Below are 20547 nucleotides of genomic sequence, written 5' to 3'. Positions count from 1 at the left end.
TCAAGTGTGATATCATTGAATAGCTTTCTTTCACTTATTAAACACGTATTTTTTCGTTTTTCGATTCGATGTGTATTTCTCACGATATGTGACCGTTCGGGGACTTTTGGACCACCCGGTATGTATGTACAGGGTGTTCATAATTCCCTCCGGGATTTCGTAAGTCGGTTGCTCAGAGGACAACTCACCCACGGGAGCGAGAGCATGTCGGTGAAGAGAGTAAATATTGAAGTTTTTAACCCACCTTACAAATGTTCGATATGTCATCCCTTGGTCACTCGACAGACGTAAAACGAACAGGTAGGCTGGTTCCATCGCCTGAGACTGTGTACCACATACGAGCATCACCAAGGAAGGATAAATCGAACATTTGGAAGGTGGGTTAAAATCTTCTATATTTAGTCTATTCACTGACATTCTCTCGCCCCCGTGGGCGAGTTTGCCTCTGAGCAACCGACTTACGAAATCCCTGAGGGAATTATGAATCACTCTGTATAACCGCTTACATATATGGGTTGCATTGATACTGTTGAAAGTCAATGGAATCGTTACAACCCAGGTGTGTTCGCGACTGTACCACGAATACAAAGCTGGAAATTTAATTTTCACATTGACGTTCAACTGTACAAATGTGTTTACACGAAACACTAACTGGTCAAGTCATATGAAGTGGTCCGGCAGTAATAGTTCGACCGAAATTTGAATTTTCATGAAATTACGAATAAACGTTTTCTGTTTATTTCTGTAATGTATCATGTAATATCAACAAATTCACAACTCTACAAGTACAAGCACGCATAACATTATGTTGATTTTCCTTGATAGTATTAAGGGTAATACTATTCTAGCATTATGTAACATTTAAAAGTTGTTGTTTAAATGCCAAGGAAGCTTAGTTTCGGAGTAGCATAATACCGGGTGATCCGTTTGAGATGTCAGAAAAGTAAACCGTTGTGTACAATAGGTTAATGTACGTATCTCTCAGCAGTTTGTTGTAATATATGCAGAAAGGATGTAAGTTTTGAGTGAGAGCAGGTTTACAGAATTCAGCCATGTAGCTGTACTAGTGTGCATATAACACTCGAAAGTTTCACATCCCATACGAGACATTGTGCGCTGTTGTGGCGTGACCACTATCTTTATCTACCATGAACGCTAGCGCCACGCGGCTGAAGTCTGTAAACCTGCACTCACTCAAAACTTACATCCTTTCTGCATATATTACAACAAACTGCCCAGAGATACGTACACTAACCTATTGTACACAACAGTTTACTTTTCTGCCATCTCAAACGGACCACCCGATATATTGTAAATAAATATGAGATAATGTACTATTTACTTGCAATCTAGGCAATTTTTATTACATTAAATAAACGATATTGTAGCCATATTTCCCATCATTTGACTATGTTTTAGTCACTTTAAATTAAGTACCATAAAACGGTATGTAGAAATCAGATTTTTTAAAGAGATATTAGGAACAAAATCTAGTCAATTATGAGAACTTGGATTGACGGGTCTAACAAAGTGAAGGGAACTCTTTCTAAATTCCATATTTGGTACAATAATATCACATAATGTACTTCTTGTAAAAAAAAAATGTTCAATTTTTGAGAATTAATCCCTTACTTTGAAGAGAATGTTGTGAGAAGTACATTTTTAGACCTAATTATGTCATTTAAAAAAGAGATACACAGAAATTATTCTAATAACATGACTTGTACTCGAAAACGCGCTGATTATAATGACTGTTGTTTCAGGAGTCTAGTTTTTACCGTTTAAAGAGATATTGATGATTGCATAAAGATATACAAAATTCAGTATATGTCATGATGGAGACATGGCTACCATTTCTAAACCAGACGTACTAAAAAAAAAGTATTACTATTTTCAACTATAGATACTTAAGTGAAATCATACATAAAAATAAACTTTTTCTAAAATGGTCGAAAGACTAATTATTTGAAAATTGGACCACTTCATATGGATTAACCCTGAATGTATGTACTACCCTTAAGTGATAATTTATTGAACTTCGCCCATGTACAGTCACGGACACTTCTGCGTTGTAGCGATTCCATTGGAAGTAAATGAGGTCATTTCAACCCAGAAGTGTCCGTGACCGTATATTTACGTATGAACTACGTGGAACAATACATATTTAATAAAAATATGTTAAATGTTAGATTAATGTTACCATATTGACATTATTACAGTATGTACGTGATTTATGTATGTGTAAGTTATTTAAGGAGCAGTGTTGCTGAATATGCTATTTAATTAGGCTTTAACAAGGTGGAATGCTGCACACAATTTTGAGCTTATAATTAGAAAATCATTTTTCAATAATTTATAACGAATGGTTATCCCATCAACGTTTGGCGAATAATTGAATCCTATTGTTTAAACAAAAACTGGAATATCATTAATTTTAGAGCATTCGGAGCAAGTGTGTGCCCGCGTGTGTGTGTGCTCTCAATTACACGAAATGAGTTGAAATGACCAAATAATGGATTGTTGTACGATAATACATATTAATTAATCTTCAGGTTCACCATTAAAATTTTAATTACCTGTCTCAATGTACAGGCTGTTCATATTGTGATTGTTTCTCTCTCTCTCTCTCTCTCTTGCAGTATCTCACTTCGAAAATGAAATTTGTTTGGTATTAATGCAAATACTACAAGCAGTTTTCAGGTTTAAACGACCATTGTAACTAAAGGCCTGCACAAGACCTGGAGCAGACCCGTTCGCGAGACATCGCTCCTGAAATGCCATGCAACCTGCGCAACACCCTCGCTTGAGCAGCTTGTATGCCCACCTGCACAGATCGTTCCTGGCAGGCATTGTAGACCCGTCGGGTGCCCGCAGTCTTACGATACCTAGTAGGTCTCAGTTCGTTCTTTCCATCAACTGCAGACCCCTCCCTCTGCATGACGTAGTTGCTTCGAGTAGAAACTGCACCTGGCCCACACCGTTCTGCAGTGTTGCCAACTGCAATAGATTTTCACTACTTAAAAAAGGGAACTCGAAGCTTCGTAAGCCACATCACCAATGAAATGAGATTTACGAATGTTGCTACCCCCCCCCCACACACACACATATTGAAATAGGTTTTCCGTGGCACAGGATCCATAAGTATATGTCGTAAACAACCAATATACGTATATATAGTGATATAGGACAGGACTGAAACATGTCACGTTCGACGCTGAGGTCGCGAGTCGAACAACACACTGTTCTACTGCGAACACCAGGGCCGTAGCCAGCCAGGACCATTGCCGTTACCCTCGTTTGAGGGGTAGGGCCAAGTACTTGGATAAACGTGCCAACAAGAACAATCACAATAATAGTAATAAAGTAGCATGAAAGGCATTATAATCCTCATAAATCACGCAAAAAGGGGGTAGAAGTCGGTTCTCACGCGCATTTGTGTTGAAACAGAGGATTAGAAATATTTTTTTTCAACACGTCAATTTCACATTAGCTAATAATGGAAAACAAGCACACAAACTGTTTTTGAAAGAAAGAAAGTGCATGATAAATGCATTCCGAATGTACAGACATATGGCATGTAAAATTTCCATCTACAATATTTTCTTTTCACATGGAGCGACGTATTACATAATCAATTCATCCAACTCGTAACAAACCAACATTAATATCAAATAATATCACGGGCCGCCATAGCATTCTCTGTTTTAAAACTTTTCTCACTTAGATCGTTCGGCGCTCAGGGCCGACTCCCGCTACCCCTTTGCTACGGCATTGAACTTGATGAGACTGGATAATATTTTATAATATATTTCTACTTTCATAAAATTTGAAATCAAGGGGTTGCAATTACCCCTCCATTCCCCCTCTGCAGGTGCCCTTGGCCGTCTGGAAGGAAAATGCAAGAAAAATATGAAAATTAATTCCATCTTGAGTACCCTTTAGCCCTGCTACTCTTAAATTCTGCTAGTCTGTTTTTTCTTGTACTTTAATGTTTGACCCCCACCCTGACCCTTCCGCTAGACTTAATTTCCGTCCAAGCTTGTGAGCAATGCACCCTACCCCCTCTGGTTGCGCCACTGCGTGCCTGGTTAAGGCACCATGCAATGAAAAGCAATTAGTTTTCAGTGAGGAGATTTTTGTTTGCTCGATCATTCCTTTAAATAAATGAAGCTGTAATACTGCGTGCATTTCCTGGCAATAAGATAAAAACTGCTTACGCTGAACTGAAATCGCTAAGTATATAAATTCTCCTTGGTGGAGAGAGCTCCTCCTAGGACCTCGTAGGATTTACGAGCTACGTAAGTAGGCAACACTGGCTGAAGCTGTCCACGTGGTGATGAAACACCTGGAGCGACACGCTGCCGGAGGGCTGTTTCCTTCCAGCAGGTTTTGCAGGCGCCCGGGTCTTGTTGAATGCCCAGTTACCTTGTAAGCGCAGAGCGCCTGGAAGACGAAGAACCCGGGTAAAGACGCAAGTCGACTCGTTGCCGTGGGCAGGCTAGCAGGTATACCTGTCCTCACGGGCAAGCGGGCAGTGGGTAGGTAAAATGCAGACTATGCTGGCCTCTAATTGTAACCTTTAAAACACATATATAACACAACTAGGGAATTTCTTTATTGGGGGAATAATTAAATTTGAAAAGTTTTACCCTTAAGTTTGATATATTGACGTCAGATAAAAAGAAACGCTTTAAAGAGTAAAAAGAGGAGATATTAAAGGAGCGGCGAAGAATGATAGATAGGGAGAAGATGAACTCAGATTCATATATAGAAACAAATAAAGAGGAGATAAATATATAAGAAAGAGAGTCCTAGAGAGAGAGGGGGAAAAGAACAGACAGAGGGCGAATGGGTTAAAGAGAGAAGAGGATGGAGGGAGGAAGAGAGAGTGAGTGTGTGTTTGAAAGAGATAATTAAAAAGAGAAAATGAAAACTGAAGGGAAAACAGAAAAAACACGAAAAGAAAAAAGAAAACAAGAGGAATAAGGTAATGTTTCCTTAAACGGCATCGGGGGGCTTCAAGTGACCCCTTTGAAGCTACCTGTGGCAGCTTGTATATGAACATATCATGTTTATTGATGCGGTGGTATTGGATTTCCGCCTAGCTGAATGGTTTACCATTAGTGTGAGCGGTCCCAGTAGACTGGGACAATTTTAGAAAATTCTGACTGTAGGAAGCATTTTTGAGGAAAAGCGGGCAAACAACATTTTCTGAATGTATTTGATGTGCTGATTACGAATATTTTGTTTGCCACTCTCGATTTTGGTGTTATATGCTTCAAGTCGCTAAAAAACAAAATGGCGGCAATACGAAATGAGTTCCTAATAACTTTTGAAGGAGCAGAAAGAAATAGTGATCTTGGTGTCAAACATTATGTTTTTGGGTATGCTGAATCCAAATATTATGTTTTATAATCTGAAATTTTAAGCTGTTTGTTCCAAATCGCTAAAAAACAAAATGGCGGCTACGTGCATCCATGAAATTTTTCATATCCATACTTTTGAACTAGGAATAAAACAGTGTAACAGTAGATTTTTAATACAGAAAAAAATATAGAACATTGCTAAAGTAAGGATGCAAAATAATATTATTATTCAAAGCATAAGACCATATTGAAATATTAACAGTACCAGTGTATGATACATCCGCACGTTATCCTTATTCAACCTTATTTTGCCTACAAAAATAGTATAACATTTTTCTAGTCACGGATATTCATGCACTCCTTAGTGCCAGTATCTGCACATTTGCAAGCTGCAGTACATACAAGCTGGCCTTTCCTGCAGGAACATGTAGCGGATATACAACCACCCAAACATCCACAGGTGACAATGTCGTAGCAGGGTTGTGGAATTGGTGGCAGCGATTGAAGTTTTGGAACGAGCTGTCCATCAACCATTTCCATCTCAAGATAGTAGGTGGTGGTAACACAGGTTTTGGTATGACCGACTGCCTCCACACCATGGCTTGATAGTGGGCCCGTTGTACATGTAACCGTAGAGCATCGGTAGTAGGGGGGGAGGGCAGTGCTTGTGGTGTTTTTCCTTTGCTGAACAGCTTTACTCTGGCTTCATCACAGCTGCTTGCATCCGGTACACCATACAACTTGCATATGAACTTCTCTGCCTTGTGTGCTGTTTCTTGTTTCAATTCGTCATCACCAAGATTTAGTAGATCATTATTATTAGTGTTAAATATTTTCCATGCTGTCTTCTTACTGATCCCAGCAATGTAGGATACTGTGTCGCATCCTGTTATGGCGTAGAATGGGATGAGAGTTTCGAAGACAGGATCCGGAAATGAAAGCTTCTGCCTGACTTCATGTACTGGAATGTATTTTCTTTTTTTTATATATTCCTGCTCGCAACCACAATTTCGTACATCTAATCTTGTGAAATAACGCTACCAATTGCACTAAGACATCTGCATCACGTGCTGAGACAACAATGTTATCAGCACCAGAATGAAGACAGTGAAGTACAATGCGCGTGTCCGCCTCTTCGTGGTTTGCCTGCAATCCTTCAATAGACAAATCACGATTGTTTGTTCGTACGTCATCCTCCTTGTGAAATCCACCGGAAACCACAAATATCAAATCTTTTTTATTCTCTGAGTTAGCAAGAAAGTCACTGAATTTGTTGGGGATTGGCACGGATCCATTATCTATTACTCTCCTTACTAAATGAGCATGTTTCAAGCGCCTATCCCTTGTTCCAGCCTTGATTGAAGTTGCGTTATACCGATCAAAGGTGACATCAATCCTCTTAAAGCTTCTTCCCATAGAAAGAACAAGGTTAAGAAATACATCTGCCAGTTGACCAAAGTTTGAACACTCCTGCAGGCTTTCCAAGTGCAACAACTAATGCTTGACCATCTATTATAAGGCATGACGCAGACGGAATTGATGTATTAGGTGAACAAATTACATCCTTGGTCATCACATCAGCTAGAATGGCTTTGTTTCCTGTTCTCAGACTTCCGTTTGTGTTGGCAAGGGAGATTGGAATTGGCATTAGTTCATGACACAAAATGCGATTTAGATCCACATTACGACCTGCCTCATAGGCAGTTACGAGGCGCTGGAGAATATTCCTGTCAGTTTTCAAAATGGTTTCCTTGCCACTTACTACCAATTTAACTTCACAGAGGGACTTAAAGGTCTTTGCATTTGACTTATGTAGAGGATCACTTAACTTGACTTGTGTGTGACTTTTACCAGGGGCCATCACCCTTTCCTTCACAAAGATGTCTAGCTTTACCTGGCCCAGTGTTTCAGCTTTGAGGAGAATATCTTGAATATCTGAAGTAGCTAAATCCTTTGTTTGTGGCAATGTTCTGGAGGATCTGATAAGAAACATCTTAAGATGATGGCTCACAGGTGCAGGTCTTTTCAAATTTATAAGTGGATCCATGGTTCTATGTTTCTATCACTTTGAAATAAAGTAAAAAAAGAAAAGAAATAGATTATAGGTTTAGTCATTTTTGTGGTTCTTTTGTTTAAAAAAGAGGAAAAAACTACAACAATTTTCAAAAATGTCAGATTAAAAAAACATAATATTCGGATTCAGCATACCCAAAAACATAATATTTGACACCAAGATCACTATTTTCTTTCTGCTCCTTCAAACGTTATTTGGAGCTCATTGCGTATGGCCGCCATTTTGTTTTTTTAGCTATTTGGAGCACATAGCTTAAAATTTCAGATTAGAAAACATAACATAATATTTGGATTCAGCATATCCAAAAACATAATGTTTGACACAAAGATCATTATTTTCTTTCTGCTCCTTCAAAAGTTATTAGGAACTCATTTCGTATTGACGCCATTTTGTTTTTAGTGATTTGGAGCACATCGCTTATAATTTCAGATTAGAAAACATAATATTTGGATTCAGCATACCGAAAAACATAATGTTTGACACCAAGATCACTATTTTCTTTCTGCTCCTTCAAAAGTTATTAGGACCTCATTTCGTATTGCCGCCATTTTGTTTTTTAGCGATTTGGAGTAAATATCTTAAAATGTCAGATTAGAAAACATAATATTTGGATTCAGCATACCCAAAAACATAATATTTGACACCAAGATCACTATTTTCTTTCTGCTCCTTCAAACGTTATTTGGAGCTCATTGCGTATGGCCGCCATTTTGTTTTTTTAGCTATTTGGAGCACATAGCTTAAAATTTCAGATTAGAAAACATAACATAATATTTGGATTCAGCATATCCAAAAACATAATGTTTGACACAAAGATCACTATTTTCTTTCTGCTCCTTCAAAAGTTATTAGGAACTCATTTCGTATTGACGCCATTTTGTTTTTAGTGATTTGGAGCACATCGCTTATAATTTCAGATTAGAAAACATAATATTTGGATTCAGCATACCCAAAAACATAATATTTGACACCAAGATCACTATTTTCTTTCTGCTCCTTCAAACGTTATTTGGAGCTCATTGCGTATGGCCGCCATTTTGTTTTTTTAGCTATTTGGAGCACATAGCTTAAAATCTCAGATTAGAAAACATAACATAATATTTGGATTCAGCATATCCAAAAACATAATGTTTGACACCAAGATCACTATTTTCTTTCTGCTCCTTCAAAAGTTATTAGGAACTCATTTCGTATTGACGCCATTTTGTTTTTAGTGATTTGGAGCACATCGCTTATAATTTCAGATTAGAAAACATAATATTTGGATTCAGCATACCCAAAAACATAATATTTGACACCAAGATCACTATTTTCTTTCTGCTCCTTCAAACGTTATTTGGAGCTCATTGCGTATGGCCGCCATTTTGTTTTTTTAGCTATTTGGAGCACATAGCTTAAAATTTCAGATTAGAAAACATAACATAATATTTGGATTCAGCATATCCAAAAACATAATGTTTGACACAAAGATCATTATTTTCTTTCTGCTCCTTCAAAAGTTATTAGGAACACATTTCGTATTGACGCCATTTTGTTTTTAGTGATTTGGAGCACATCGCTTATAATTTCAGATTAGAAAACATAATATTTGGATTCAGCATACCCAAAAACATAATGTTTGACACCAAGATCACTATTTTCTTTCTGCTCCTTCAAAAGTTATTAGGACCTCATTTCGTATTGCCGCCATTTTGTTTTTTAGCGATTTGGAGCAAATATCTTAAAATTTCAGATTAGAAAACATAATATTTGGATTCAGCATACCCAAAAACATAATGTTTGACACCAAGATCACTATTTTCTTTCTGCTCCTTCAAAAGTTATTAGGACCTCATTTCGTATTGCCGCCATTTTGTTTTTTAGCGATTTGGAGCAAATATCTTAAAATTTCAGATTAGAAAACATAATATTTGGATTCAGCATACCCAAAAACATAATGTTTGAAACCAAGATCAATATTTTGTTTCTGCTCCTTCAAAATTTATTTGGAGCTCTTTTCGTATGGCCGCCATTTTATTTTTTAGCGATTTGAAGCACATAACATCAAAATCGAGAGTGGCAAACAAAATATTCGGAATCAGCACATCCATTACATTCAGAAAATGTTGTTTGTTCGCTTTTCCTCAAAAATGCCTCCTACACTTTTTACAGCCACATTTCTGAGAATTTGCACCAGGCTACAGGTCTGATCCCCGCTGGGAGCTCCAAAACATCCGTGTTGACCCAACATCGTGAGGACAATTGGGGAATTTTCCTGAAAGGAAGAAGTAGCGGATTCACTTTTCGAAAGACAGAAAACAGTGGCAATGGGACGCGATGCGTTGACCACAGTCACCCAATGAATATGACGCTTGGTATGTCTTGATCCTTCAAGGGCTGTTGTGCACACCGTTTAGCTGTCGTTTGAGAGATCACATCTTCCAACAAGGCTATCTTCTGTACTACTTCTCAGTTCCGTGAAGTATTTGTATTTTCTACTTCGCTTTTATTCCTCCAGAGGCTAATCGCTACAGTGTGGATAAATGATGACCATATAACATTTATATAAGGGACATAAAGGAACACCCATATCCAGGATAAGACTCTATTGATCTTTTGTGGCCAGATCATTAGTCGATTCAGGAGAATTTTTAAATGGTGCATCTAATGAAGGCAAAGGCCGTAACGTTACATATAGACATCCTTAAATAAAGAATCAACAATCTTTGGCGCGTGTTTTTCTCCCCTTTCCTAGAAGTTCTTTACCTGACGCCGATAGCAGGCCGGCTTCCTTCACCTGCAAGGTCTTGCGTAACTTGAGAAGTCTGAATGGCGCACGCTTTCTGCTGATCTGTGCCAATCGATACGCGGGTCCTTTTTCGCTCAGGTGTGCGTGTGAAATTCGGCATCACGAAACAGGAAAGGATTCGCTTGAGACGAAACTTCTCCCGTTTTCCTCCGTCCGTTCGCTGCTATATTTGGTCTTTCGGTCTCCAATTCCTCGGAAAAAGATTTGTGTGACGGCACACTGACCCGATTTCGAACCAGGTCCTTGATATGATATAAACCGTGTGAATGTCTTGAGATGTGCGTCTATATTGTAACGAAAACATAGTGTTAAGTCATTTCAACTGTCAATATTTTTATGACATCCTAACTAGATAGCATTTTCCAATAGTCGACGCTCAATAAAGTATTTCCAACCATTTCTCTATTGCCGTCGCGTGTGAAATCTGCCCTTAACGTTTTGAGCGGAATCATTGCCAAACCCTACACGAACTTGATTGATTCATCCTCGTCTTCGCAATTAGTCGAAAGTGGCAGAAAAGCGAAATAAAATCAAACAAATCATTCAATCAATCTTGTCAACTTGATATCTTATACTTTCCCAGCAAGATTCGTTCCCCACAAACTCATCAACACCAGGCACAACCAGGCTCCAGGCTCCAGGCAACTCATTGGGTAGGAAGCAGAAAGGAAGATCCTTCCTTACTTTCCTACTACCCTCCTACAAACAAATGAGTATCAGCTACGTATACATCATACAAATTAATCCTGTTGTATACCTAGCTGATACCTATTTTGGTACAGCCTTTCCGTTACATACGTACGTATTTTGAAAACTTCTAGCTTAGAAACACTATATATTCTGCTTATTTTCACGAAAATTCCTTCATTTGAAACCAATAAGATCCTAAATGTTGAAGCAATCAATAGAAACGGTATTCTCTCACAACATTGCTCAAAACTTTCGACACAAAAACACAATTTTGGGCAATTTTCGTTGTCAGCAAGATGCTACCATCTATCTTTGTATTTGTAAAACGCTCTGTGTGTATTTATTCAAAAGTTAACGTTCTTTCGCAAATACCCATCGGGCCGCCTGGAACTTTGTTTTCCTCGACGTGGGAGGGCAGTCGTTATCCTCCGTTGATGTTTCTTCAAAAAACATTTCTAGATCGAGAAGTGGGGGCAGCTGCCGAATGTAGCCGAGGAAGTGTGAGGGTCGAATGGTTAAGGAACCATGAAGTTGCTGGTACAATGGTTTATTTCAGTGGCGCTTATTTAAGATTAACGGAATTTCTACAGCTGGTACCGCATGTTTCCGTATGGATAACTGCCCGAAGACTTGGATGAGTGTTGCGAAAAACAATCAAGAATTTGGTAGAAAAAACATCTCCTTGCCTTGTGCAAGTATTTTCATTGGTAGGAGAACAAGGATTGATGCAAAACGTCATTTCCTTACCGTTATCTTTAGTAGAAGCATAAAATTTGAGTATAGTAATGTAATTCACTTACTATTGGAACAAGTTTCTCTGCTAGAAGAGAAAGCAACTATTAATAGAAAATCTTTTCGTTTGACACACGTTTCTTCAGTGGAAGAACACCTTTTCATACTACAGTCAATGTCATTCCCAGACTTTTGGTGCGTGTTTTTTCGTATAACAACAACAAAGGGCAACAAAATTATTTGTCTTTCAGTGAGACGTGCTAGCACTTTAAACCCAAAGTTCGTTTATTCGATGTACACTTCTTTCGCTGTAAATTATCTTGTGTGTAGGCACACGTAGCAGATGTACTGCGTAGAAATTTAAGCGATCAGGACTCGAACCCGGGTCGCTAATATACAGGGTACAGTGAATTGGGCAACAGATCTCTTTGCGGTACCACAACATCCACACAAGAAAAGCAACGGAAACACAAATCAGGCTCGTTCCGTATCTCGTTTGAGCTCTGGTCCAACCTGCATAAATTTCTATCATAGTAAGAGGTGTACACATTAGTCTATTTTTCTTGTACAGTCAACGGTAAAGATAATTGTAGGCAAATTGTCACTATTGCCACTCCTTTTTATTGTACTTCCTGTCTTATTTTAAATATGAAATACTGGGAAGCAGGTATTGTCATCTGTTTATTGACGTTTTTATTTAAATTAATCACCATCCAATTGTGGAAGACAGATTGACTGAAAATGGTGATGGACAATTCGGCTACTTTTTTAAAGCTTCGTTTTACTTCGATTTTTGTGCCACTTTTGGCTAATTTTCGAAGATGGAGATGAGTGATGACAGGATTAAATTGATGAATGGACACTCGCAAACATCCACGCTCAGGCCGGGATTCGAACCCGGGACCCCTAGCGTCGTCGGTAACTTTTTATTTTGCTGTTTGGTGTACAAGTATTATCTGTTACGTATTCGGAAGATTTGTAAGGCATGAAATCCATTCATTGATTAATTTGTTGTTTCAAGTTCACTTTATGCACATAAAGGCTAATCGGGACTAGACCTACAGTTTTTAGTAGGATCCGAACGACTGTGCCATGTACCTCCACCGGTTATCGAACCCGGGACACCTTGATTACAAGTCGACAACGTTACCACTACGCCTTCAGGGAGATTCCAAGCATGAAATTTATTATGAACGGTTGGCACGGTAACTGACTAAATCACAATTCCAAAGGAAAGAGCTCATCAAAAGAGATGTTTCTGGTAGTAGTTGCGGAGCGTGCTCAAAGTGTTTTACTTGCCGTTAAAGGCAAGTAGCTGGTCGTTGGAGACGAACGGCCGGAACCGGTTTTAATTCTCGGAGAGGCATTCGGCCGTTCCGCCTCAAGTACGAGCTGATGCGATAGGAACAGACCTGTATCGGGCATTTGTGCAGTTACTTCTTTCTCTCTTGATTTCTTCAAAATCAGTTTGTCAATGCTCGTCCTTGCTGTGCAGTGCCGAGAATTCTTAATGGGTTTCTACTTCAAGGCTCCTCAGTTTGATACGCAAAACCACCTTAAAATCGAAAAGTGCCTTGCTTATGCGCATGCGCCTTCCTCGCCAGAAAGCTGATGTCACCGATAAAGTATGACATGTGGTGTTTCTCACGCGCGTACTTGCTTGAATGCGAACTTTTTTTCGCGATCTCGACCCGCCCTGTCATGTGTCTCGTACTTTCCGACGTTATCTCGCTTAGATAAACGCCCAGACGTTTGGAGGTCGACTAGCAGGTCGCATATCAAGTGGCACAGAACGCGAATTTCCTTTGAAGCCAGATGGCCGTGCGGATGTTTCCTCCGCAGTCTTTTAGAGACGGCGCTGTGTGCCGCTAATTTATGGCTGTTTGCGGGAGGGGGAGCCCGAGATTGCAGTTGCTGGGCGCTGAAAACATCTGATGATGAAGCCTTGGTGGGGAGTTTCCGTGCTTTGAGACAGTCAAGCGTTATCTTCGCTGCGCTAAGTTGAACGGGAAGGGCTGAGGGTGGGGGAGTAGAATGTCTTCATCAACTGCCTTATTTGTTTGCCCTCATGGCTGTGATCGATGAAGTTACATTTTGAATGTTGCTGTTTGCAGTTTTATGATGAGGAAGTAGCCCGGTTTGCTTGTCCCGAGGGAGACAGAGAGTAAGATAAAGACAGAGCGAAATATTGTTTTATGGCCCCAAGATATCCTGCAAATTTTAGAGAAATTAAATTATTTTTTGAATCATTGAGAATTTAGTATTTTGTATAATGAGGAAGTAGCTCAGTGTAAAATCATTTAATTAAATCTCGGTAGTTTCATTTTAATTTAATTGGTTTATTTTGCTTCGGTTTCCTATAACTTTTGACTAATCGCGAAGATGAGTGACGATGCGATGAAATTGATGAAGGGACTCACATAGAATACCCATGTCCAGGCCTGGATTCGAATCCGGAATCCCTGCCATCACCACTCCGCTACGGAGGTCGTCTCAGTCCTTGCAGGCAAAACTTTAATATAATGAAAAGAATTTAACATTTAAGTGATAGGAAGGGCCAAAACGATAAAGCTATTTAGGTAGGGTGTTCGGAAAAAAGGTACCTAAGTCACAAACTGCAATTTTTTGTTGCTTTCATTTAAGTCACACTAATTGAATTAAAGGAAATATCACAAGTATAATTTTATATTGGGCATTTATATAGATTGTAAACATTGATGATCAAACATCTATATCATGTCTATAGTGTTTGCTATTAAAAGAATAAACATACATGTCTGCTGGAAAATTGCATTTTTAGACTTTTCCCCCCCGAAGAGTCTAGATATTGTGATTGCATTAATAACACATTTCGCAGTTTACAAACAAATATAACTGCTCTCACATTTGGATTTCAATTCGCCTTTTTATCCTCTCTTCCCCTCTGTCACACACACACTTATACACAGACGCAATATCTCAATTCGTGTGGCAACATAAAGAAGACATACACGGATATTTCCTTCTGGCGTATCCTAGTAAGTATGCGTCCTCGCAATGGTCCAGCGGGTGGCAGATTTTTTTTGTATATATTTCGACGGAATCTTAGCCGGAAAGACGCACCCCGCAGACTTTTTATTTCGTTTGCAGAGATCTTAATGCATCATCCTTTCAACGAAATATCTGCGGAATCTGAGGAAATCGTCATCGAACCCCTCATCCCTCCTATTTCCTTTCGAAAATTACAATTCGAGCGGAATAGGAAACATAAAAATTTCGCGTGTAATCGGGAGCTTTCGTTTACAGTTCGCACTTACGCAGCGAACGACGTCGTAAAAGAGCACTTGGACACTTCTTTGTATTCTGCCTCAAGATCGCTTCGCTTCCTGCCCCTCGATACGTCATCATATAGAGAAAGTGGATTGGATCTGTGTTTGCGGTATGCACTGGGGATATACGAGTACTCTTTTGGTAGAGATTGTTACATTTCGTGACATCTATGCCTCTATCTTACATGTAGCTATGGAGCGAGTCTATCGATTCCGCAGCAGACCCCTCCAACTCAACGTTATTCTATTAAGCCCACTCTTGCGCGCATTAGACTCTGCTCTAGGATCGCTTACTGGATTTCAGACTATATCCAAAACTGTCATGGAGGTGAGATAACTCTACGGTAAAATTCATAATTGTATTGTCTCGTTTCACAGCTGAGAGGAGGCAAGTATTGTACTTGTATGATTCTGTGCCAAGTGAACGCAACTGATGACAATTATCTGGTACTCAATTAAGAAGTTCGGGAGTGCAAAATATTAAGTAAGGCTCCTCTGGACCTTTCTAATAATATCTGGACATGAATACAAATTATGTAGTTCTAAATTATGTAATCAATTAAATCAAGAAGACTTAGGTGGGCAGGCCATGTGGCACGAATGGGAGAGGAAAGAGGAGTTTACAGGATTCTTGTTGGGAAACCTGATGGTAAGAGACCTGTAGGAAGGCCAAGACGAAGATGGAGGGACAACGTTGAGATGGACCTAAGGGAAATCGGTAGGGATGGAAAAGAGTATATAGATCTTGCTCAAGATAGGGACAGATGGAAGGCCTGTGTTGCTGCAGCCATGAACCTTCGGGTTTAAGAAGGCTAGAGAGTTAGTTAGTTAGTTAGTTCCTCTGGACCTTTGACCGAAGCCAGCGAGGCTGTTTTCGGCAAGATATTACCAATAGTTTAATAGACTAAGTTAGCAACGAAACAATTGAGAATATTTAGGCAACGAGAAGCAAACCATACGAAGATTCTCGTGAATACCCTAGACGTAATTCTAAGCAGATGTAATTTTTCAGATTTTGGAATATCATAGCGGTTTTTCGAAAACAGCTAATGATCCAGCCGATCCTTAAGGATCTATCGACCGGCTTGGATATAGGAGAACACATCAAGGTACTCTTTCACAAGATATCCTTTCATCAGTTGTTGCTCTAAAAGAATGGCATAGGGATTGGTTTGTACACTCTACTTGACCTGAGAGTGCAGACACGTACACCCTGTCCCGGAATACTCTGAATCAACCGAACGAAAGCAAGCCCTCTGATCAAGTAGGACTCGGAAGTTCTCGACCAAGGAACGTGTGAGAGGGGAAATGAGCTAATGGAGGGGAAAACGCGAGCTGTTTGCAGTGGCTCGCACTGTTTGCTGCGCCCACTCGTTTTCACCCCTTCTCCACAGATTCCAGAGGGACAATTTCATTGTGACGGGTGTGATATTCAGACAAATTTACATTAAATTATTTTCCTAGCACCTTCAAATATGTAAATCAATCAATTGATGTAATTTCAGTTTCCTTGATGAAAGTTATTTAATTTCAGAATATTTCTCCCTAATCTCAATTTTCAGCTACAGAAAATACATTTTTTGTGATTGTGACGGCTGTTGCACTTCTGACACTTGACTTTGGGACCTTCCTCAGTCTTTCAGAAAACTCTGTGAAATATATGGGTTTACTGAAACTATTTTATTTTATTTTCACAAAGCAAACTTTACTCGACATTTAGATTCTTTTTGTTTCTAAAAATATTACGATATACTTTTTTTATAAACATTTTTTGCCTGTGACGGGTGCGACAAATTTTGTGACTGATGTGACACCATGCACATTATTTACTTTGTAGGATTATGGAACAATAGGCTATGATAATTATCATAAATAGATTCTTCAAACTAAGGTTTGTTTCAGAAATGAAGTAGGATACTTCAGAGCTTAAGATATTGAAACAATAATTAGAACAAAATTAAAATTAGTTTTCTTATGGTAATGAAACTATAAATTAAGTGGAGACACCACACACAAAATCCCACATCTACTGTAAGAAAGTATTTCTTCTGAAACAATATGTTATTTAAAAGCCATGAAACTAATGTATGTATTAATAATTCCTAATTCTGCATAGCATTCCCTTTAATTTCATATATGAAGGGTTTGGGTTTAAAACATGGTAAGTGAAATTTGATCATTTTTGAGTTACAAAGTAAAATGTATCAGGCTTCAATTTTCGAGTGAAATTGCAATGGCATACAATTTGCATTGGACTCAGTGAAGCCTTGTGAAATTGGTAAACACAGCACGAAAACAATTTATCTACAGTATAGCTTCTAATAACTTTTTTTCCTAAACTCAGAAATGGCCAATATGTCACTTGCCATGTTTTACACCAGAACCCTTCATTATAATAAGTGATACTTTTAATAAAAATAAAATTAACCTTGTGTGTCCACTTTCGCGTGGAATGGCTGAGTGACAGAGTGTAGATAGCTTATTTCTTACGCGGTCGAACGGTATTTTTTTTCTTTGCGATGTAGTAGAACTTATTAGGTAAGCGTGCTTGGGAAAATGTCATTTATAAGCGTTTAACGTTGTGAAAATGGATGGTGGAAAGTTATTGGAGGATTGAATAACTGGTAACGAGATTCTCTATTCGATAATTTACCAGTTGCTCTATGCTGCTGTAGAGGAGCATTTTAAAACCATATGGCGTCGTTCAGCGCGTGCGATAATATCCTCGCGAGCAGCTTCTACCTGTGCGTAGATGTGTTTTTCTCTTGGGCTAGCTAGTTATTGAAAAACAATAATCTCTGCGTGAAAATTAATTTCAATCCCGCACATTTTCCTGGCGGGTCCCTTTTCATTTAAAGTTCGTTCGCTGTATTAAACATGCTAGGACTCTTAACGGTATACAAAAGGTTATTGCTGAGTTGTAACGATCAACGCGTTACGCTGCAGCTGACTTAGTGTTAATATTAATTTCCATGTTGCAATAGTTGAACTATACCCTGTCCAAGCTAACTGTGGAGCAAGGCCGCGTATAGCGTCAGAGAAGCGAGGGAAATCTATTGACCAGAGCGAATCAGAAGACTCTGCTGGGAAGGCTGGTAACTTCAGTCGTATTCCCTCACTTCACACAATTCCGTTCCTATCACGTGCTCATTGGTGGAGCCGTCTCGCGTCACTTCTTGCTCAGAGATTTGTTTTCGTTTGTCTGCTGCATAGTTAATTGGGACGGAGTATAACTGATTGTCTGTTGGAAGCGGTTTAATTTTTGCAGTTTTTTCTCGCATAATTGTGGTTGGAATTTTACTAAATGGGTTTGATGGAAATCGTTGATTCATTGTGCTAGCTTTTAGTACAGGTGCACCGGAACTGGAAAGGATATCCGTGGTATCGGTAGGGCGTGCGTGTCATGCGAAAGACCCAAAGGCGACTCATAGTGTGGGTCAATGAGGTATCTCGGGACAACTTTCGCGGGGGGGGGGGGGGGGGGTTAAAGGCGGCTGGTGCGTGTTGCCAATCTCATCACTTTCACTATGGCCGAGATGGAGAATGTGTGGATGGAGCCCTGCCTCTACACCCTCTATGTGCCTTCATAGTGCACATAGCGAAAGTACATAGTAGCGAAAGTATCGGAAAGCTAGATCATAACTGTTGTCCGTTTTTAAATCCGAATATTATATTTCTTGCTAGAACTTCACTTTTGCTGTGCTGTGACTAACTATTGCAGTCCGATATCCTGCCTTTCAGATTTATGTTGACCCTTTCCTGAATACAAATCCGTACGCCTTTGCACTCAGCCAATGTCTTGGCTTATCTCACACATTGTAATTGAATTGTTGTTTTAAGTCCACTTTGTGCACAGATAGGCTAATCAGAACTGTACTTGCGTGGGATCCGAACCGCTGTGCAATGTGTTTTCATTGGGTACCGAACCCGGGACCCTTGTTACTGCATTATGTAATAGGTATAGATAGCATATGTGTGGGTATGCTTCCACAAGAACCACTGTATCTGTATCTGGATATTCACTCTGATTTTAAGTGATTGAAAACTAAGTATGTAATTTTGCAAAGTTTTTTTTTTTTTAAAAAATACAATGATACTTTTTCACTGCCGAGCATAAAGAAAACACATATTTCACTTCACTCTCTTCACTGTTTCATTCCTGCCATTTCTTGAACACTTTGGAGCCTACCATCCGGGACGAACTTTTGTAAACAGCAGCACGACTTTCATGTTGGGAGTTAAAGCCAGCTAGTTCTTTTGTTTGCAAAAAAGAGAAAAGAAGAAGACCTGATCATCGACTTTGCCTGTTTGTCTCTCCTTTCTCCTCCCCCATGTCAATGGGTGGCTTTCTGCCTCGAGAAGAATGCAAACAAAGCGTCTCTTTGGTTGCCTTAGGAATAAAAAGACAATCTTTCGGAATATATTGTTCTGTTACAAAGATAATTTCTTTTTGCGCCCCTCTTCTGTTTATTCTCAGAGCAGGGGGAGAATAGGAAGCAAAGCTTCGTTTTCATGTTGGCTCAACGTATTTTAGCCCTGATAAAGAAAGTGGTGGAGAGCAGGAAAGTTTTTAAGGACAAACATTTCTGTGTAGGGCTGCACAACTTGTCTTTGTCAGTCTTAACATTCAGGATAAATCACCTGAACCGAAGGCGAATCTGCACTGTTTTATTTAGTTGGAATCAGCTTGCAACGAAATAAGGACGGTTTGGATCTATATTGACACACCACAAAATCTGCATATTGCAGCAATTTTCCTTGAGATTCACTGATGTGTGAATAATGTTATAGCGTGACTAGTCAAAAGTAAGAACTCTCATGTGACTGTTGCGTGTTACCATGCCAGCTAACGAGGCTTCACAGCTGCAAAGATAAAACATTTGACACGAAAATCATATCTTAATAGTAGTAGTACTAGTATTAGTTAACCTAATCTCTGACATTTATAGGCCCAGAAGAGTGTCCATGTTAATTACAAACTAAACCCGCAAGCAGTTGTGAAGCGTGTAGTTCATTCTAAGATAGAGAGTAGTATGGAAAAATTCAGAAGACTTTTCTGATTTCATAGTCGCTTTATCTGTCTTATTGGTACGAGCAATTTTCTAAGTATAAGAATGGTGATTTGATTGATTTGTTTTCTTTATTTTACTTCGCTTTTCTGCTAATTTTGGCTAACCGCGAGGACGAGTGATGATGCAATGAAATTGATGAAAACACACAAACAACCATGCCAAGGCCGGGATACGAACCCGAAACCCATGGTGATGGCGCGCTATGCTAACTACTCCTCTCAAATGTAATAATATGAGTGTCAAAAGAGAGAATTCAAAATTTAAGTTGTTGAGCAACAACTCAGATGAATCATTCAATGCATTCTTTATATCTTTGAGTCCTAGGTAGTAAAAGAGCGGGAAACTTATTGATTGATTGATTTGGTTTATTTTACTTTGCTATTTCTGCCACTTTTGACTAAGGTAAGGATGAATGATGATAGGATAACATTTATGAAGGTACACTCAGAAAGAATTCTCATTCCCAGGTCGGGATTTTAACCAGAGCCCTCTGGCGTTGTAGCGCGCTGTGCTAACG

At 39.1% G+C, this 20547-nt stretch overlaps 1 protein-coding gene across 2 annotated transcripts in view; it reads left to right on the top strand.

The window, feature by feature from the left end:
- The window catches only part of LOC146003964 (atrial natriuretic peptide receptor 1), a 1164278-nt gene that overhangs the window by 391374 nt on the left and 752357 nt on the right, over positions 1–20547 (top strand). The window lies entirely within an intron of this gene.

Source organism: Lepisma saccharinum, chromosome 1, assembly GCF_977018435.1.
Source record: "Lepisma saccharinum chromosome 1, izLepSacc3.1, whole genome shotgun sequence".
Lineage (NCBI taxonomy): Eukaryota > Metazoa > Arthropoda > Insecta > Zygentoma > Lepismatidae > Lepisma > Lepisma saccharinum.
Note: the sequence above shows the minus strand (reverse complement) of the source record. Positions and strands in the feature narration are given on the sequence as shown.